This window comes from Protopterus annectens, chromosome 14.part0, assembly GCF_019279795.1.
Source record: "Protopterus annectens isolate FY-2018-M chromosome 14.part0, PAN1.0, whole genome shotgun sequence".
Classification (NCBI taxonomy): Eukaryota; Metazoa; Chordata; order Ceratodontiformes; family Protopteridae; genus Protopterus; species Protopterus annectens.
In genome coordinates, this window is record NC_056748.1 from 603,512,505 (window position 1) to 603,535,538 (window position 23,034).

Below are 23,034 nucleotides of genomic sequence, written 5' to 3' on the forward strand. Positions count from 1 at the left end.
GACGCCATCTTCTTCAGTGTTTCTTGCCCCAGATGCCAGGTGCCCTCCTAGGAAGGCTAAATTTGGTAAATGGATAAAATAATCCCAAACATGCACAACAGTAATAAACAGATACACCATAGGAGATACCCCAGCTGAAGGGAAGAGGGTAGGGACCCAAAAGAAGGATACAGAGGGGTAGGAGGCGGGAAAATCCGACTGCAGTTGCATATCTATCGGACATCTACATTTATGGTAGGTACAAAACTGTACTATGTCCTTCAAGAATGCAACTGCAGTCATAACATATGGGTTGAGTACCATAGCCAAGCTGGGGGTGGATGGAACTATGATAAGGATGGTGTAGCTAAAATCCCTGCAGGACTGCGAAGCAAAGCCTGCTCGGGATCTGGAGTATAAGGGCAGGTTGTAGTGCTTGGTAAATGTATGCACGGAGCTCCATGTAGCAGCTTCTAAAATGTCCTTTGTTGCCACTCCTCTTAGGAAAGCTGTGGAAGTGGCTATAGCTCTGGTGGAATGTGGCCTGATATTGGCTGGCACACCTTATCCATGGAAAGAATAGCAAAATCTGATGCAATGTCCAATCCATTTTGAAATTGTTTGCTTGGAGATTGCTTTTCCTTGTACTCAGCAGCATAGGCTACAAACAGCTGGTCAGACCTTCTGGTGGCCTTAGTTCTGTCCAAGTAGTAGCGTAATTGTCTGTGTATGTCCAAAGTATGCAGTAGTTTTTCCCCCTTATTTTGAGGATTGGGGAAGAATGCAGGTAGATGAATAGCTTGATTTAGAGACACCCTGGAAATTACTTTTGGCATGAATGTAGGATTGGTTCTTAGAGAGACTCTGTCTTGATGAAAAATGAGGAAGGGGGGCACTGCCATGAGTGCCTGTATCTCCGAAACTCTTCTTGCAGAGGTGACTGCCAATAAAAAGGCCGTCTCCATGACAGAAATTGCATTTCTGAGGTTGCTGCTGGCTCAAATGGAGGAAGAGTTAGTTTTTCCAACATGTAGTTGAGGTCCCATGCAGGTACTGGCTGTTTTCTGGAAGGTTTGATATTCTTTACCCCTCTTAGAAACTGTCTTAACAGAGGATGCGAAAACACTGGAGGGTCACAGTTGTATTTTGCTGAGATTGCTGAGGCATGAATCTTTATTGAGGAGTATGAGAGTCCAGTATGAAATAGTTCTGCCAAGTATTCTAATATTTGAGGTATACTCAGTAATGCTGTGTCCTGACCCCTGTTGGCATTCCAGATACAGAATCTCTTCCACTTGGCTGAATAGGTTTTTCTGGTGGAAGGTCTGCGTGCTTCCAGCAAGATCTCTTGAACAGATTTGGAAAGAGAGTTTGGTGTTGAAGTCATGGTAGCCTCCAGGCTGTCAGATGCAATGTTTTCAGGTCTTGATGTACAGTCCTGTAATTGTGTTGAGTTAGGAGCAGGGGCCAAAGGGTCAGAGGCCATGGCTTGGTCCGAGTTATGGTCAATAGCAATGGGTACCAGTGTTGCCTCGGCCAGTCTGGAGCTATCAAGATGCCTGTTGGTTGTTCTGCTTTGATCTTCAGTATCACCTTGGTCAGCAGAGGCAGGGGAGGGAATGCATAAATTTTTAGAGAATTCCAGCTGAAGGAGAGAGCATCCGTTTTCCAAGCTAGAGGGTGGTGAGTCCTTGTGCAGAACTTTTCCAGGTGATGATTTAAGTGGGAAGCAAAAAGATCTACGTCCGGTCTTCCCCATGTCCTTGCCAGTTGAGAGAAAATGTGAGGATGCAGCATCCATTTGTGTGGATCCATGAAATTTCTGCTCAGATTGTCCACCAGTACATTGTCCTTGCCTGGTACAAACTGGGATTGTAAATGTATCCTCAGGCTCAGGGATTTTTCCCAGAGAAGCATTGTTAGTCTGCAGAGGGGGTAAGTCTCGATGGCATGTATCACTGCCAACATCTCCTTTTGGTTTATGTGCAGATGTCTTTCCACTGGCGTCCAAAGACCTTGAATGCATCTGCCCTCCATGTGCGCCCCCCATCCATGGTCTGAGGCGTCTGTTGTTATCATTTGGTCTGCTTGAGATCTGTTGAAAGGCATGCCTTCGTTTAGTTGACTGGCTTGAGCCCACCATAGAAATTCCTTCTGCAGACATGGAATAAGTGGGATTATGTCCTCTAGGCTGTTGTTGTGTTGAGACCATAAGTTTTTTAGATACCATTGCAGCTTTCTCACATGACGTCTTGCCAAAGCTATCAGAAGGATGCAAGATGCCATGAAACCCAGGGCCTGCAGGATTTTCCTTGCAGTCAGCTGGGAAAGCTTTGCTAGGCCTTTGAAGTACTCTGGTAAATGCTGCTGTTTTTCCTCTGTGAGGTAGGCCATTTGTTTTTCCGTGTCAGTTTGGCTCCTAGGAATATAATTTGTTGGGATGGTAGTAAGTTTGACTTCTGAATGTTGACTGTGTATCCCAAGGCCTGCAGTAGATGCATGACATAGTCCAAATTCCCTTTTAAGATTTGTTTGTTGTCTGCTTGTATGAGACAGTCATCCAAGTAGGGGTATATTTGAATCCCCTGCAGTCTGCAGTGTGCCACTACTGATGCCAGGCATTTCGTGAACACTCTCGGCGCAGTAGATAAGCCAAACGGCAATGCTGAGAATTGATAATGCTCTGTCCCTGCAAGAAATCTGTGGTATCTTCTGCAGCTTTGTCTGATAGGGACATGCAGGTATGCCTCCTTGAGGTCCAGAGTGACCAGCCAAGACCCCTTGCCCAACATGGGAAGAAGTTGCTGCAACGTCAGCATTTTGAACTTTGGCACAATGAGGAAAGTGTTTAGAGTTGACAAGTCCAGTATGGGTCTCCATTTGTTTTCTTTTCTTGGAACAAGGAACAGTCTTGAATAAAATCCCTGGCCTTGTTCCTGAGGAGGAACCCTTTCTATTGCTTTTATACTTAATAGCCTGGAAACTTGAGTGAGTGCCTCTGCCCTTTGATGATGTGGCAGGTTTGGCATGCCTTGTTTTATTGGTAATGTGTGGAAGTGGAATCTGTAACCTTTGTCTATCAAATCCCGAATCCAATTGTCCTTGGTTAAGATATGCCAGTTTTGTGAGAATAAGGCTAATTTTCCGCCCAAAGGTGCTTCTCTTTGAATCTTTGTTGGCGGTACGAAAGTCAAGTCATTGTGATTGTCCTTGTGGTGCAGCTGAATTGTCTGCGCCACTTTGATTTGGAGGTTGCCACTGGCGTCCCCTGTAAGATCCTCGGTATTGCCCTTTACCTCGGGCACGTCTGCTTTTTCCCCTTTGAAACCTGTCAGAGCCGGGGAAGGACCAATTTTTGGAGGGCCAGTTTCTGCTGAATCTGGGTGGCTGAACCTGAAGGAAATCCTTGACTGTCTGTACTGACTTTGCTTTTTCCTCTATAGATTTCAATACATCTTGTGCAGTAGCACCAAAAAGCTTTAGTTTTTCCAAAGGTGCATCCAGTAACTTTACTTTAACATGGTCAGGCAAAGACTGATCCTTCAACCAAGCATGTCTAGTATTACAGCCCCAGTCATAGCTGCCCTACATGAAGCTTCCAGTGCATCATAACCACACTGCAGAAAATGGTTATTAACCTGCTGAGTGTTATGAATATGATCCTGCAGTGCCTTTTTTATCAATAGGCTCAGGAGAGGCTAACTTTTTCTGTAAATCATCCAGGAGAAAATCTTGGTACTGAAACATGTGAAAAAGGCAGTTAAGGGACCTCATGGCTAGGGTAGTAGAGGTATATACTTTTTTACCCCATCTCTCCAGGGACCTTGCTTCTCTGTCAGCTGGCAGTGGGTTTTTGGCAGAGGAGGAAGCCACTCCCTTGGGGCCCTGTGAAATAGTTTCTAGGTCCACAGAGTGAGCCTTAAAAAGGTGCTTGTGAGTGTCAGGGACCCTGTAATATCTGTCTGGCTTGACAGGAGCGGGTGGAAGAGAATCAGGGTTGGCACTGGAGTCAGAGAAAACATCATCCAAAACATCCATAACAGGAGGGATAGTCAAGGGTCTGTGCTGGGGAAGCTTGAGGAAAGTACAAAGCCTTTTCCTGGAGTCAGAGAATTCCTGACCCTGCCATTGAAAATGTTCCCTCATGGAATGCAGGACTTCACCAAAAGAGAAATCCTTTGGAGGGGAGGCAGAGGGAATTGATTCCTCAGCATCAGAGTCCTCGTAGGCCTGGAAGGGTTCTTCTTGGGTATCAGAATGCTCAGAATCCCCAGAGGCTTCATCCGAGGAGAGGTCGTCCGCCTGCTCAGTTCTAGGCCTTTTTCTGCAGGTGGCTGAGAACCCCTGTCCGGATGAGGCTGAGACCCCTGATAAGGAAATAAGATCTGCAGCCAGAGACATGATCTGCTTATCAGATGAAGGGGCCTGGGCAGGTTTAGGATGGGCCTTGGCCTGACTGGCGGCCTTAGCACATGCAAAGGCCTTGATGGACATGGAAACAGGAGGCCTAGCAGCCCCACGTGCAGGCGTTACCTTGTCCACAGGAATGGTGTCGGGTAGATCCAGAACCGGTTTCCGGAGGAAAATCCACAACCGGCACCGGAGAGATCTCGAGACCGAAGGTGTTAACGCTGTGTCGGCCTGGGCGGTTGATTTACCACTTCGAGGGACCGGAGCGCTAGCAGAGGATTTAGGAGTAGCATCGGTAGTGGACGCGGGCCGAGGATGTCGGTCCCGGTCCTTGCGTTTTTTAGCAGATTGGGTTGTCGGTTGATCCGACGGCATGATATACGCAAAGGATTCACCGAAAAAGTCCTCAGCGAATTCTGCCCGACGCCTGAGAGAGTGTTTATTAAAGCAAGCACAGGCAGCACAAGCTGATACATCGTGGTCTGGGCCCAGGCAAGGAAGGCAGAGAGAATGGAAGTCCTTATGAGGTATTTGTTTACCACAAGACAAACAATTATTAACTTTCTCAATTTGTTCTGACATCGGCTGAGGCAAGAATAAATGTTCCCCAACGGGGTACTTAGCTTTTAGATGACTTCGGTACTGAAAACACAGGAGCTGACCGACCGGCACTTGTGAACTGCTTCTGCTTCGGGCACCGCGTGGCAAGAAAGACTGAAGAAGATGGCATCGGCCGATGCCTTTATACTCCAGCCATTGTGACGTCAGAGAGGAGGCGACACCAGCCGACGCCGGACCCAGACTTTGGAATTCGGCCGACCGAGGGCTGCCTGAGGCAGGACAACCCATATGTTATGACTGCAGTTGCATTCTTGAAGGACATCACTAGTTTTGCCAGCTCCGATCCTACAAATGGCTGTAGGAGCCATAAATCAGACATAAATGAAATACCCACTGTTATGGTAAACACATCTACCACTTATGACAAGTATGGAGTATAATGGGTCTATATTAGCTAACCGAACGCTTACGTAATCGAATCCCACATCAACAAACTATATAAAACGAAACTGTACATAATAGAACTGCTAAAATGCTGAAAATCATATAGTCGAAATATTTTGTTTGGCCAACACCGAAGCACCCAGTGCCTGAAAGAAAACTATGCACATAGCAAACTAATTCCTTCCTAACTACTCAACACACTGCATGACAAATAAGTCCCTAAATGTAGTACACATTGTGAAATGTAACACAAATCATCATAAACAATCCTACAACACACATTGTAAATTTTAATGCAATCATTCTGCACAGCAACGCCCAACACTTAAATCATGCACAACTGAAAACTAACGGTTTTGCACTACACTTTCAATAACATAGCCACAGATCATAGGAAGTCATCTTGCATGTAGGTAGCCTTATGTTTTATAACAGTTTCTAACCTGTCGCAGCGCTCCATAGTTTCTCTCTTTTTAGGTGAAGGTGGTACTGCAGACAACAACCTAACTCTTGTCTCATTCACCTTGTTTTGCTCCCTGACCAATACAGATAACAAACAAGGGATATCACATATTCTACCCAGCAGACAGTGAATTCTTCTATGCCACCCCTCCACATGATTCTGCGTCTGGGCTAAACAACTTGTTCAGATCCAAAACATTCCAAAACTGTACGGAGAACATAGATGGAAGCCTGTCTACAGTACTAAGATGGGTCTGCTGTTTACAATGTCGTCCGAGAACAAACATCAGAGAAATACTGTACTAACTCCTTACCCGAAGTAGGGAACAATTTTGAAAGATTTTGAAAAGAAATACAAGCTATTAGTTTCTTCACATTAAGCTGGAATGATACGCATTTACCATATAATGTTGCTAGACCTAATGTTTGCACTTTATGCCATATGGTCTGAGCAAAGTGGAACAAACAGCCTTTATTGGTAACATTAGTGAAGTTATAGTTAACGCTTTTAATAGTTGCAAGCTCAAAATCTGATAAAATGAACTGTACACTAACATTTAGTTTAGCATCATTTAAGAGCTCAAATAGACAGTCCAACATAAAGTTATATGATCTAAAACACTTTTTAGACATCAGACAGAACACCAGTGGAAAACATTTAGTGTTATCCCCTACAGTCACTAAAGCATGTATGCTGTATAGCTGTCTACATAAACATGCTTTAGTAAGGAACACTCCATCCATTAACCACATTCTAGATTCACTCAAATCTCGTAGATTCTCAAGGGTGGAAAACAATAAGACATGCAGATTGTTATGGACATCAAGTTTTCGTTTCTGCAGAAAAGTAACTTCTTTGAGGTTTCAGCTACTAGAATCAATGCTAGCTAAGGTTGTACACAGTTTTGTATAACATTTAATATTCATACGTATCACCCTATTGTAACATGGATCTACGTGATGGCAAGGATAGTATTGTTTCAACAGACGTGCTTGCTATTATGTCATCAACCACTAATGAAGGGGTGTCCCTACACAGTCTAGCACTCTGCTTTAGATTGTCACAGGCTATATATTTCTCGACTTTAGTAACATCTGGGGGATGGTTATGTCCCGTAGATTTTAACAGGACTTCTCCTTCAGTGTATTTTCGAGTTATTACCCTACCTTTACACTTGTCTTTAACTTTAAGATTACACCACCAATAGTGTTTTTCCTTTACTCTTTTCTCTAGATTAAACAGATAGCCATCAAAGTTTAGCATATCCCTGCCTTTCTGTGATTTTACCATATCGTAGACATCTCCCATAACTCTGGGTGTACGCAGTGTTTCGTTAGCCATGTTGCAGTTTAGCACATGTGCAAAACATGCATAAGCACGTCTCTCGAACTTTTATACTTGTATTATCTCACAAATGATTGTAAAAAAGGTATAAAATGTACTTTATATCTTATACAAAGTGATACATAGTTAAATATAATATACGTCGTATATTATATCACTTTTATTTCTTTCATTAGTACAAATACATTATAATTTCAGGTATGCACTATTACGTAAATACACAAATTCGATAAATTGTAGAGACAAATTACTGCTAAACACTCCCAAAGTACCGGAGGCAAAAAGACAGCACCAAAATTCGATAAAGATAACCAACAGGATACACCACGAGAACACCAACCAGTGGATAAAAACTTCTTTATTCCAACAGATTAAAATGGATAAGCGCTTTCGCGTGCTTCATGCACGCTTCATCAGATCTATAAAACACAATTTCACTAGCACTTATATAGTACATAAATCATTCAATCATTCAATTCAGTAGTTGTGATTAAATAATTAAACTTGTTTGTTAAACTTAAAACTTTAAAGCGCTAGTCGCCAAATCAGTCTTGTCATCAGCTGCATAATTTTCATTCTGCTCAACAGACTTATGCCAAACACTGCTTTGGAGAAAGAATTCCATGGGTTTATTGGTGCATATGAATAAACAATATGTGCATAAAACCATTAACCAAGGGTGCACCTTAAGTTTAGAGTAACATAAAATAAATCTTTATAGGCATACTAAGAAACATGAAGTTTATATAAACAATGTATAAAGCTGAATGCAACTTAATTGCTGACTGGTGAGAACACAGAGCACGAAGCACTCGTTTTTACTGTGCTTCATTTTCTTCTCTTCATTAAAACTATAACTAAATGAAAAACAGCAAAATGAAAAGCAAATAAACATTCCATTAATCTAGTATAAAAATCAACTCTTCATTGTTCATCATCATCTCTTATTAGCTGCATGACTTCTGCATTATAAAGCACATATCACTGAACAGCAATACAAAAGGTCACCCTATATGTCAATAGGAATAAGGCATAACAGATTCATTGATCAGCACATATTAAATAATTGTTTATGTTAAAGTGTGATTAAAATATGAAAATATAATTAAAAGGTATATTTGGATGTTGTATGAGTATATATAACTGTCATGGTAATAGGCAAATAATACATCAATATAAGTCCTAACACCAAATGGTTGCCTATATATAAAATCTCTGCACGTACTGTATACCTCAAGACTCTGTCTTAGAATTTAATATTAACGCTTATTAAATATACTGCTTATTATGTTCGTGCTAAATTAAATTCATGTCAATAGGACAATAATACATTATTGGTATAGACCATAAAGTATATAATTTCTAAGTGGTCCTAAGCTGTACTAGTCCTACTGAATGAGTACATCACAGTCTTGGTGTAATCGTCAATAATTGATGGTCAAATGTTTGAAAACTAAGCTATTAAAAATTATTAATATCTATAAAATGTTCTTTTTAACAAAATGACTTAATGCTTCAAAATATTTTATGTGTATATATTCATTCAGTGAAAAAACAGGTTCATAAACTTACAAGTATGTTAATTAAATAGCCTTATAATCCATATAATGTAAACCAATCAGTTGTGAAAAAATAATAAGTAAATAAATAAGTAAATCCATAATTCCAAAGTTTTACCATCACAGTAATAATCATAAGCTAACTGGAGCATTAGGCTGCAGCTATAGGCTGTGAATGTATTCAACCACTTTCTTAATATATGTGTCAAAGTCCTAATACATAAGGGTGTGGGAAAAATTTTATGCTTCCAACTGAACTGAATAGACCAATCCATGAGTACTGATATTATAATGCATGAATACTTTTTTCCATCAATAATTCATGTTTAATATACAAGCAAGTATATATATAAAGATCATAAAAAATAATAAATATGAATATGTAAAAGACCCAGAGAGTAAATATATGTGTAGATAATCAATTTTATATCAAAAATGGTTTCATAGAGACATAATTGTTAATGCCAGGGTCTCTATGCGCACCTGACCTGAATATCCACTCCAGCTCAAGTTTTGCTAGAGAGTTATTATTATCACCCATTCTAGGGCTAATTTTCAAAACTTGTAAGACCCTAAAACTGAATTGATGTGTCGGATTCAAATTTATGTTTGGCCAATGCATTCAATTCATTATGTCTTTGGATATCATAGACATGATTGTAAACGCGTTCCTTTAATCTTCTCTTAGTGAGCCCAATATAAAATGCCTGGCAAACATTACAGTTTGCCATGTATATTAGATTCATAGTATTACAGTCAGTGTAAATCTTAGGTTTAAACTCAAAATGTCCTAATGGATGTTTATATTGTTGTGTATTGGTGATGAATTTACACATACTACATTTCTTGCACGGAAACGTGCCAAGTCTCTCAATTGCATTTTCTCTTATATAAGAATTACAGTGTAAATTCTTTGAAAACATCTCTTTCAAGTTGTCACATGTACGAAACATAAATGCGGGTTTTTCACCAACTAGTGCCCTTATATCATCTACTGTAGTGAGTATATTCCAGTGTCCAATCTCACAAATGATTGTAAAAAAGGTATAAAATGTACTTTATACCTTATACAAAGTGATACATAGTTAAATATAATATACGTCGTATATTATATCACTTTTATTTCTTTCATTAGTACAAATACATTATAATTTCAGGTATGCACTATTACGTAAATACACAAATGTAAACAGAACGTGTTTGGCCAACTAAAACATTTCGATTACAACATTTTCGTTGTTATAGCTGTTCAACTTAATGACAATTCATTTAATATAGTTCGTTGACGTGGGATTCGATTACGTAAGCGTTCAATTGACTAATATAGACCCAGTATAATGGGGGTTCCTAAATTTAGGTATGATAGGCATGTTCTGACAGTATAGTTTGATCTACGAAAAAGACTTTTTTCAGAGTAATCAAAGGTGGGCAGTCTCTAGATGACCTTTGCTGTTGGATTTTTCCTGTAAAATGAACACTACATATATGTATACTACTATTCAGCAATGAAGGATGCAAAATTTTCATTGTTGCTCTAGATCTGCAAGTAAGTACTTACAGGTGGCAAGGGGGACAGCTCACTGGTACAGGGTATAAATGCGCTTATATAGTCACTGTATCATGGCACAGTAGGCATAGATCTTGTACATCCTGGCAAGAAATACTATTTACTGAATTTTATAGAGGATAAAAACAGCTTTAGGATCCATCAAGGAAGGATCTTTTTTTTTTTTTTTTTTTTTTTTTGCAGGTCACCTGATGGATAAGAAAATATTTATACCAGTTACTTATACAACTGCATTTTGTGTTAAAAAAATTGGGGCAAAAAATTTTCTGACATACAATTTTGGAGTTTACTCTCTTTATAATTTGCAGTTTTTGTGTCACTAACCAGCTAGTCTGTAAAAAAAACATGTCTACAGCTACTCATATTAAACACATGAGCTTTAAAAAATAAAATAAAATTAGAAGATTCTTATTGAGATCAGCCTCCTTAATACAGACAGCAGGATAGTGAAGTTGAAACAGCCTTAGAGAAAGAAAAAGGTACAAAGCACTGAGTGCATTTTTATTCTCTTAATGCACCCTTGACAGCTTCTTTGTTGAGGGAGAAAAAACTAAGTGTAATGCTAAGAAAAAGTTTGATAAAAAGGCAAATGTCTATTGCACCAAGAAGGATCATCTGGCCTACCTCATTAAGAATGTCTACTAGTGTGAATTATGACAGGATTGCTGCTTACCATCACATGAGCCGCAGTATTACTTACAAAAAAGAACATATAGAAATAGTTGTTAGAGTAATATTTTATTTTGTAGCTCATCATTAGAAGTTAGGTAAAAAAGAAAAGTCTTAAGGGAGCTTTTACAATAGGTCACAGTGAACACTCCCTAAGTCACCGTGGTAGTAGATTCCAAACGTGTGGAGCCTGATATGTAAATGATCAGATACCTGATGTTTCAAGCACCTAAGGAAAATACAAGTCTGAGAACACTAATGCCACAACATAAATACGATTCAGAAATTGATATGGAACCAGTGAAATCTCTGGAACATAGTAGTGACATGCTGTATGCAACAGCAGGTAAGCAAACAGTGAAGTATTTGGTATTAGGAAGCCTAAAATTAAGGGTGTTACAATAAGCAAGACAAGAAATACAAAGGCATGTATAAGTTTGAGATCCTCAGAAGGTGTCAGTTGCCTCATTATGAAGATAAATCGTTTTGTTTTCATCTGTGAAGGAGAGCTGACATCTGGTCATTTATCACTGAGGATAATGTCCAGGATAATGCATCTTAGAGACAGATTCCAGCTTATTACCAGAAAGAATGAATGAAGTGGAATCCCAGAAAAGCAACATGCATAGCCAGACCATGAATTTTGAACATTACATTTCAACCTGTTGTAATACAGCTCGAGACAAATGGCTCCAAAGCCATCTGCAAGAGAATACACTCTCTCTCTCTCTCTCTCCATATGATCCTGAGAGAAATATAAATGGTTTTCATCAACATAACCCTGATAGGGCTCAGTCTTCTGCTTCTATCAAGATTTCTAGGTGAAGCACAAACACTGAACAGTAATGAGGCCAAATCAAACTTTGAGATACTCCACACTCTAAAGAGAATATGGACAACAAATAACTTCTTAGGTGCATCCTGACAGGTAAGAGACAAACCATTGTAGAATACTGGACAGACCATAGGAGAAACAAAAATGCTTATTCAGGATAATACAGTTGTGTACACTTACCATAAATGTAGATGTTAGAGTGTCTTTACTGTTGCAGTCATCACTGTAGGGTTCTTCCTGCCGGCAGGCAGCCCTCGGTCGGCCAGAATCCCAAAGTCTGGGTCCGGCATTGGCTGTGTACTCACCCTCCCTGACGTCAGAGCACCAGGGGTGTAAAGCTCCCAGCCGACGCCATGTTCTCCAGTTTTTCTTGCCTCACATGTCAGGTGCCCAAAAGTGAAGGCTAAAAGTAAAACAAAAATGTAACATACAACAAACCCCATACCCTGTAGCAAATGCACCTCAGAAGATGGGTGAAGTAGGAAATCATACCAATAAAAGTATAAGAGGGGACAGGAGGGTGGGTAACCCAGACTGCAACAGTGAAGACACTCGAACATCTACATTTATGGTAAGTGTACACAACTGTACTATGTTCATCGTGTGTCACTGTTGCAGTCATCACTGTAGGGTTGAATCCCAAAGCTGAGATAAAGGGTGGTGGTTATTGAGTAGAAGGGGCGGCTAGAAGGCCTTGCAAGACTGCAGAAGCAAAGCCTGCTCTAGACTTAGAATAAAGAGGGAGATTATAGTGCTTAGAGAAAGTATGCACTGAACTCCAAGTTGCAGCTTCCAAAATATCTTTGGTAGGTACTCCCCTGAGAAAGGCAGCTGAAGTAGCAGTAGCTCTGGTAGAGTGAGTCCTAATTTTTCCTGGGATTTGCTTTCCACGATGAGAGTAACAAAATCTGATTCCATGAGCAATCCATTTAGAAATGGTCTGTTTGGAAATACCGTTGCCTTGGGAATTTGCTGCATAAGAACCAAACAGTTGTTCTGTTTTCCTGATATCCTTGGTTCTGTCCAGGTAAAAGCGAAGCTGCCTGTGCACGTCCAAAGAATGCAAGATCCTCTCCCCCTTATTTTGTGGATTAGGGAAAAAAGTTGGCAGTTGAATAGTTTGGCTTAAAACCACTTTAGGCATGAAAGTAGGGTTAGTCCTCAATGAAACCCTGTCTTGATGAAAAATAATGTAAGGTTCCACAGCCATGAGCGCTTGTAACTCCGAGACTCTCCTGGCTGAAGTTAAAGCCAGTAGGATAACAGTCTTCCATGATAAATACTTTATATCAGATATGGCAGCAGGCTCAAAAGGAGGCAGAGTAAGTTTTTCCAGGACATAATTGAGGTCCCAGGTAGGAATGGGTGGTGTCCTAGGGGGCCTTAAATTCTTTGCTCCTCTGAGATATTGTTTCAGAAGTGGATGTGAAAAAATTGGAGGGTCTGTATTATAATGTGCAGAGATAGCTGAGGCATGTATTTTTATGGAGGAAAAAGATAAACCCTTATGCAACATATCTGTTAGGTAATGTAGAATCAATGGAATATTTGGAATGTGAGGATCTGATTCCTGAGCATGCATCCAGGTGCAAAATCTCTTCCATTTACCTTCATAAGATTTCCTAGTGCTAGGCCTTCTGGCTTCTAAGATAACATCCATGACCTGTTTGGAAAGGGTAGGATTAATCAGAGGCCCTGAATATGCCAGGCTGAGAGCTTTGATATGAGAGTGCAGGACCTGTCCCTGATGTTGAGACAAAAGATTTGGAATCTGAGGTAGAATGCAAGGAGGTTCCTGGGATAGATTTATCAGTGTTGAGTACCAAAATTGTCGAGGCCAATTCGGGGCTAGTAAGATCAGCTTTGGTTTGTCCTGTTTTATTTTTAATAACACCCTTGGTAGAAGAGGTAATGGTGGAAAGGCATACCGCGAGAGGTTCCTCCAAATGAATGAGAGAGCATCCACTTTCCATGCTAGCTTGCGATATGTCCTTGTGCAAAAAGTCTGTAACTGGTAGTTGTGGGAGATGCAAAAAGATCTATGTCCAGGCAGCCCCAGGCTTCTGTAATTATCTTGAATATTTGGGTGTCTAGCATCCACTCGTGTGGGTCTGACGGGTTCCTGCTCAGGCTGTCTGCCAGAGTGTTTTGTTTCCCTGGCAGGAATTGAGCTTGTAGGTCCACTTTGCAAGCTAGTGCTGTGTTCCATAGAGTCATGGCTAGTCTGCAAAGGGGGTAGGAGTGTGAACCCCCTTGCCTATGTACCACATTACTGTGGTGTTGTCTGTCCGTATTAGTAGCTGCCCTGGCTGTAAAACATCCCTGAAAGCCAAGAGGGCATTCTACACAGCTAACATCTCTTTTAAACTGATATGTAGATGCTTTTGATCCTCTGTCCAAAAACCTTGCAGGCCTTTCCCCTGCAAGTGGGCTCCCCATGCATAATCCGAGGCATCCGTGGTTATCACTTGGTAGGCTGGAGGTAGACTGAAGGCTTTCCCTTTGTTTTGAAGACACGCCATGGCCCACCAATGGAATTCCTTTTGCAGGCAAGACAGCAATCACTGTTTCCAGACTGTGACAATGCTGGGACCATATGCTTTTTAGGTACCATTGTATCTTCCTCATATGCAGTCTTGCATATGGTATGAGTAGGATGCAGGAAGCCATGTAACCCAAAGCCTGCAGGAATTTCCTTGCAGTTAGCTGGGACATCAACACCAGGCTTTTGAAAGTTGAAGCCAGCTGTAGTTGTTTTTCTGATGTCAGGAATGCCATCTGGGTTGTTGTGTTTAAAAGTGCACCCAGGAAAGTTATCTGTTGAGTGGGTGTCAAATTTCACTTTTTTACGTTCACAGTGAATCCCAGGTACTTGAGTAGATTTTGAACAAATTCCAGGTGCTGGAGTAAAATGTCCTTGCTGTCTGCTTGAATAAGGCAGTCGTCCAGATAAGGGTAAATTTGAATTCCCTTGAGTCTGCAGTAAACTACTACTGGTGCCAGGCACTTGGTAAAGACCCTGGGCGCAGTAGACAAGCCAAAGGGCAGCACAGAAAATTGGTAATGTTTCGAGCCTGCCTTGAACCTGAGGTATCTTCTGCACTCCTGTCTGATAGGAATGTGTAGGCAAGCCTTCTTTAAATCCAATGTCACTATCCATGCATTTTTGCTCAACATTGGCAGGAGCTGCTGCAGAGTAAGCATCTTGAACTTTGGTATATCCAGGAAAGTATTTAAGACTGACCGATCCAGGATGGGTCTCCAAGTATTTTGCTTTCTGGGAACTAGAGAGAGTCTTGAATAAAAGCCTTGTCCCGTCTCTGAATTTGGAACCAGTTCTATGGCGCTCATAGCCATGAGGGACCTCACCTGTTTTAATGCCTCTGCCCATTGAGTTTTTGGTAGGTCTGGCCATCCGTTTGGTTTTGGTAAGGTGTGAAAGTGGAATTTGTAACCTCTTAAAACTACATCCAGAACCCACTTGTCTTGGATTATTAAGTCCAATTTTGGTGAAAAAGAGAAAGTTTTCCTCCCAGAGGAGCTTCCAGGAGAGAGGTTCCTGGAGTCATGCAGGGGGAGTCATTGAGCCTGTTTCCTGTAAGGTTGAGACCTATCTTCTCCACCCCTGGGGTTGGAAGCACTCCACTGTCTAGGTCTATAAGAGGTCTGTGCCTATATCTACCCCTCTGAGGCCTGGCTGAACTTGTAAGAAATCCTTAACCGTTTGCATGGATTTTGCCTTATCCTCCATTTTCTTTATAACCTCTTCAGCCTTAGACCCAAACAAAACATTATGTTGAACAGGAACATCCAGTAACTTTGCTTTCACTTGATCAGGCAAATTTTGTTCCTTTAACCAAGCATGCCTTCTAATTATCGTGCCAGTGGCAGCCGCCCTGCAAGAGGCCTCCAAAGCATCAAAACCACAGTGTAAGGTATGTTTTCCCACCTGCTCAGTAGCATGCATCAAATCATGTAATTCCTTATTGTCTGCACATGCAGAAATGGTACTCATTTTTTGTTTCATAACAGACAAAAGGTATTGCTGATATTTCAACATATGAAATTGACAATTTAAAGCCCTAATAGATAAAATAGCAGAAGTGTACACTTTTTTTGCCCCATCTCTCCAAAGCTCTAGAATCCTTATCTGACGGAATAGGGTTCTTAGCAGTGGCGGCCTAAACACCCTTAGGACCCTGAGAAATGGTTTCTGGCTCAGCAGTAGGATTTTTATAAAGAAACTGGTGGGAGTCAGGGACTCTGTAATATCTATCAGGCTTAGCAGGGGCTGGAGGAAAGGAGTCAGGAGTTAAATTAGACTCAGAAAAGACATCATCCACAATATCCAAAATAGGAGGAATAGCCAGGGGTCTGTGTTGGGGAAGAAGAAGCAAATCCCTAAGCCTTCTCTTAGATTCAGAGTACTCCTGCCCTTCCCAGTGAAAATGTTCCCTCATGTCATGTAAAGTTTCCCCAAAAGAATAATCCTCAGGAGGATAAGCTGAAGGAATGGATTCCTCAGCATCAGAATCCTCATAAGGAGGGAAAGTATAATCCTGTTCAGAGGAAGACACTGAAGAGATAGATGCCTGATCAGAGGATTCATAATCCAATTCTTGTCTTGGCCTTTTGTAAGGAGGGGGATGTGAACCCCTAATCATAGTTTACAAGTCCTCCACCATTTTAAGCATTTGTTTTTGAGATTTAGGTCCTGGATCAGAGGAGGCCTGGGCTTGAGTCTTTGTTTTAGAAGGAGTCTTTGCCTTTACCTGAAGCTGCGTAGGCCTGAAAACCCCCTCGGAAGCCGGTACCAGCACAGCGGCTCCAGACCCATCTGAGGGAGCATTATCTGAAGGTCCTGTACCTGGAGTATTCGAAGGCCTAGTTGGCTCCTCGTGGGAGTCCGTTTCGGCAAGCAGTTCTGTAATGGCCGACGACAGTGGCTGCGAAAGTGCCTTACTGATGACAGCTGAACCAGCAGCTGGCTCTGATTGTAAACTGTCGTCTGATTTGGACCTCGGAGGCCTATCCTTATCCTTGCACCTTTTATGAACTCCAGTAGTCGGAAGCGTGTCCGACGACATGTTATAATTGAATCGCCTCCCAAAGTAATGAAAGGCAAAATCATATCTCCGTTTAATAGTACGTTGATTGAATCTAGCACAAAACTGACAACTGGCTACATCATGGTCAGGGCCTAGACAAGGAATACAGTAAGAGTGAAAATCCTTATGAGGTATTTGCTTCCCAAAAGAAATACAATTATTAACTTTTTCTGACATCGGTCTGGAGCAAGAAAAAAAAGTTTCCCCAACGTGGTACTTAGCTTTGAAAAGAAGAATGTCTTCGGTATGAAGCACCAAAAATAACAGGAGTCAGCCGACTGGCACTTGTGAACTGCTTTCACTGCGTGGCAAGAAAGACTGGAGAACATGGCGTCGGCTGGGAGCTTTGTACCCCTGGTGCTCTGATGTCAGGGAGGGTGAGTACACAGCCGACGCCGGACCCAGACTTTGGGATTCTGGCCGACCAAGGGCTGCCTGCTGGCAGGAAGAACCCTACAGTGATGACTGCAACAGTGAAACACGATGAACATCATATGTTCCACAGAGTCAAATGTTGCTGACAAATCAAACAGAATCAGAACAGTGAAGCAGTACTGATCTCTTACCATAAGGAGATAATTTATCACCCTGATGAAGGCAATCTCAGTTCCATGGCAGGTGTCGAAGCCAGACTGTTGGGGATATACAAGTGAAAATGGGATTCAGACTGCACATTCATAATTTTTTCAAGAATGTCAAAATGGAAATCAGATGAAAGATACCAAGATAAACTAAAGAAATGGCTTTATGGGGGCCTGGGTAACCAGCACCTCTTTTAAACACAAGAGAAAACTCACTAACCTCAAAGAAAATAACTGTATCCAAGACATTTAGGCAGGTAGTAATCAACGTGAATCGACATGGGTCCAGTCTACAAGTTTAAGCAGATGTCAGAAATCACTGTTGTCCCACTTCCTACTTCAACTTCCTGATCCTATGTCCAAGGCATTACTTGCACAGAAAATCTTGAAACAGGAATTACTGTCTCTCTCTTTAGTTAAATGGTTTTCAATGACTGGCACTACAGCTGTTACTTACCAGTGCCATACCAACTACCTTGGGAGAGCAACAGTAACTGACAAATTTCAGTGAGACTGGGATTTTTTCAGGCTCATTGATGACCTCATCGCTTTATTAGATGCCCTCTATAGACTTTGGTTGCCAATTAGTGAAGGAAGATTCAAGGTAGAACATGACAAAAAAGGAATGTCCTTCCAGTCATACAAGGTGACAGTTTGGTACTGGGGGATGGACAAAGGGTAGTCGTACTGGACAGGTGTGAATGAAAGGATTCATCACTATGGTTAAGTACTTAACTACCATATCTTATTTATTCAAACAGTCCAATCTGACTTTTGGGTCAGAATCCCCACCTACATGAAACCCGAATGGCATCTTGACAAGAGACCCTTGAAGATGGGCTCCAAAGGAAGCCTTAGACCTCAAAATAAGCACTGTAAATTAGATGCTAACAAAGTTATGCAATGTAGAGCATGTTGTCATTGAACAAATCTCAACTGAAGAATTTCTAAACAAGGTTGCTGAGGTGGCAACAGTTATGGTGAAATGTGCCTTGGGTTTGCATGATAAAGGGTAACAGTAAATGGAGTACAAATACAAAATGAAATTCAAAAGCCACACAGACATGGTGACTTTGTTGCAAAGGAGACAAATAAGAGTCTTTTCTGAAAGGTATAGTTCTGTGCTGGTATACTCTAAGTTGCCTTTGTATGCAGATATATTCACCTGCATTTGAATGCTTTGGAAGAGAGACTGTTAAGAGAGAATCAGAAGCCACCTTGGGGAGAAAGGAGTGATTATTACATAGTGACACACTGTCCTTGTGAAATACCACTTAAGGGACAGAAAAATAGGGCCTGTAATTTTGATACTTTTCTGGCAGAAGTGACAGCAACTAAGAATAAGGTCTTCCAGACCAGAAACTTCAAGGGTGTAGAGAATGTTGGCTTAAATGGAGACAAAGATTCCAGTACACTGGTTCCCTAACTGGAGTCCAGAATACAAAATCCCCATTCAGAAAGGTCTTGCAGCGTTTATAAGAAGCCTTGGGGTGGACTTCCTGACTAGCATGATAATTGAAAATGGCTGTCAACTGTGTTTTAATTGTAGAGAAGCTGCAACCCAAGTCAAACATTCTAGAAAGTGTAGACCATTCAGAAAAGGGGCAGAAAAAGGATCAACGTCTTGTGAAGATGCCAAGATCATGAAACATTTCCACCTCCAGTGATGAATCTTGTGAGTAGATTCCTTTTGGAAGGCAGACCGAATTTTCTCAGTGGATAAGGCTTGGTTGAGTCATCATTGGAGAAGTGGAGAAACCAAGCAACTGTCCATTAGATGTAAAGGTCTGACTGAGGTTTTCCAGATGAGTGGGAAAGTAGATCTTGTCTAGGATTCAAGATCTAGGAGGGATTCTCTGATGTGAGGCCTGGGCCAACAGGGAGCAACGAGGATGAAAACTGCTTTGCATCTGACTGCTTTCTACAGAAATCTGGGGATTAAGGGCAAAGGAGCACAAAGTAACCTGAAAGGTCACTGCTCAACTACAGCACCTTTCAGGAACTGTCCCTTCAGAGGGATCATGGCAAAGACTGTGTTGCAATGGGTGTTAGATGGGAGGACAAATAAATTGCAGCAATTTTGGCCCCAAGAGCAGAAAGTCCGTTATGTCTTCACTGGATTGAATAACTACTTGTAAGACATTAGGATAGACTTCCTTAGCTTGTCTGCAAGGCAGTTATTTTCATGGGAATGTGCATCACAATTAGAAAATGATGCAAAGCAATCACCCACTGCCACACTGTCATCACTTTCCAGCATAAGGGATAAAATATGGTTCACCCTTTTTGGTACATGAACAAACTGCTATCTTGTCTGGATAAGAATCACCCTGGAGGGAGGTAGTACTGTCATTTCTGCAATGTGAGGAGTTCCTACATCTCTAAGATACTAATATGAAAGTTGTCCTTTTCAGGACTCCATAATCCTTAGACCATCCTCCCTTTGCAATACACTTTCACCCCAGGGAGGAAGCTTCTGTGGCCGCCATTATTGCCAGTGGTTGGAGAACAAAGGATCTTCTAGACTGCATGCAGGGGGAATTTAGCCAACATTTCAATTGTTGCTTGCAAAAGTTCCTTATGATACTCAGGGTTGAAAGAGGTTGAGAAAGCTGAGCCTGAAGCAGCATCTGCAGAATCCTCATGTAGAAAATAATGAGCTGCACCATCAGAACAGACAAGGCGATTAGGTTGAGGACTAGGGCAGCTGTAGAAGACCTTGAAGAGGAGGTAGTATTCCTCAGCATTTGCATTTAGACAGAAGAGAGATACTATAAACTCAGAGTTGTGTCTAGATGACATGCGATGAACTGAATGGCTTATGCCAGTTAAAGAACTGATTTCTGATAATTTATGGATATGCCCAAGGATACACAGAATTGCAGCAAGTAGTCCCTAACTTTCACTAATGATTCCTTTGTTAGGGACAGATAGGAACCAGCCATCAAGATAGAGAAAGACTCTAATCCTATGAATTCATAGGTAAGCTATGACCATAGAACAGCTGAATACCCAGAGGGTTGTGGTGAGACCAAAGGGCAGGGTTATGAACTGGAAGCAACTGGCTCTGACAGAAGCAAATAAATTTCCATGATGCTTCAGATCTGTTGATATGGAGACCTAGTGTCCTGCAGATCTACTGAGCACATTCAGCCATTTTTGTGAAGGAAAGGCAAAATTGACCACATTGCGACCAACCTGAATGGGTCTTCTCACATAACTATTTAGATGACTAAGTCCAAAACAGCCCCAAGAGCCTTGACTTTCTTCAAAACCAAAAAAACCTTGAGTAAAATCCTGACTCTTTCTGATCTAGTGGGTCCCTCCAGGATGGCTTTTGTTTTTTAATCAAATAACTTCTCTTTCACTTGCCTCTAGTTGATGGGGTGGTGCATCTAAAAAAGTACAGTTGTGTACACTTACCATAAATGTTTGAGTATATTCACTGTTGCAGTCATTACATTTGGATTATCTGCTTGCAGGTAGCCCTCAGTCGGCCTGATTAACAAAGTCTTGTCTGTTGCTGTCTCTTCTTCCATGACGTCAGGGGTATAAAACATGCAGCCGATGTCATTACATCAGTTTTTCTTGCCCCAGATGTCAGGTGCCTCCCTAATGGGAAGCAATTAAATCTATAAATATACAAGGTTATACCTCAAACAAAAAAGCAAATACACCAAAAAGCTTTTAAGCATTGAAAAGGAGAGAACAGGTATAGCCAAAGAAGTCAGGGGGCTGGAGGGAGGGTAACCAGGACTGCAACAGTGAATACACTCGAACATCTACATTTATGGTAAGTGTACACAACTGTACAATGTTCTTCGTGTTTCACTGTTGCAGTCATTACATACATCTGGGTAGATTCCCAAAGCTCAGGATGGGAGGAGGAATTTAGACAGCATTAGGACCAGCTAGAAGGCCCTGTAAAACTGCAGTGGTAAAGCCAGCTCTGGATTTAGAGAAAATTGGCAAATGGTAATGCTTGGTGAAAGTATGTACAGAACTCCAGATAGCAGCTTCTAGGATGTCCCTGGTAGGTACGCCTCTGAGAAAGGCTGTAGAGGTAGATGCAGCCTTGGTTGAGTGGGATCTGATCCCCTGCGGGATAGGTTTTTCATGGTGCTTATAGCAGAAGTGAATGCAATGGCCTATCCATTTGGAGATGGTTTGCTTTGAAATAGCCTTCCCCTCTGTCCCTGCAGCAAATGCCACCAGCAGTTGTTCAGATTTCCTTTGAGGTTTAGACCTGTCCAAGTTTAATCTAAGTTGTCTGTGCACATCTAAGGAGTGCAGTATCCGTTCCCCTTTGTTCTGTGGATTAGGAAAGAAGGTAGGCAAATGAATAGATTGATTAAAGGCCACAGTGGATACCACTTTAGCATGAAAGAGGGATTGGTCCTGAGAGACACCCTGTCCGCATGAAAGATGATGAAAGGCTCCACTGCCATAAGGGCCTGTAATTCAGATACCCTTCTTGCTGAAGTGATGGCTAAAAGGGAAGCTGTTTTCCAAGAAAGGAATTTTAAATCTGCAGTAGCAGCTGGCTCGAAAGGAGGAAGGGTGAGCTTCTCCAATACAAAGTTAAGGTCCCAGGCTGGAGTTGGAGCTCTCCTGGGTGGTCTTAAATTTTTGGCCCTTCTGAGGAACTGCTTGAGCAGTGGAAGAGAGAAGAGGGGAGGTTCTGTGTTATAATAAGCTAAAATGGCTGAGGCATGAATTTTTATTGAGGAAAAAGACAGGCCCTTGTGAAGCATCTCAGTTAAGTATTGTAAAATCTGAGGTAGATTGTGCACTGCTGTGCCCATCCCTTGAGATTGGTTCCAGGCACAGAATCTTTTCCATTTTTCAGCATAAGATTTTCTAGTACTAGGCCTCCTTGCCTCTAAAATGACATCCATCACTGGTTTACTGAGGGATGGTAAAGGAGAGCTTAGGTAATTAGCCAGGCTGCTAGGTTCAGTGTTTGAAGCGGAGGGTGCAGAATCTGGTTCTTCTGCTGAGACAGCAGGGTGAGTCTGAGGCAGGTGCCATGGGGCCAACAGTGGCACACTGCTAGTCTGTAGAGGGGTAAGAATGTGTACCCCCCTGCTTGTTTATGTACCACATAACAGTGGTGTTGTCTATCTTTACCATTAATTGTCCTGGAAGAATGTGGTCCTTGAAGGCCGTCAGAGCATTCTGTACAGCTGACATTTCTTTATGATTGATGTGAAGGTGCATTTGAATTGGGTTCTATTTGCCCTGAATACCCTTCCCTGCCAGGTGTGCCCCCCCCCCCATGCATAGTCTGATGCGTCAGTTGTTAGGGTTTGGGCAGGAGGGGGTAGTGTGAAAGGTAGTCCCTTGATTTAGTGGTAGGCCTCTGCCCACCAAAGGAACTCTAGGTGTAGACAAGGAATGATAGGAATTCATTGCTTTTAGTTCCTGACAATGTTGACATTATAGGCTTTTTAGATACCATTGTAGTTTCCTCATATGCAGTCTTGCATATGGAATTAGAAGAATGCAGGAGGC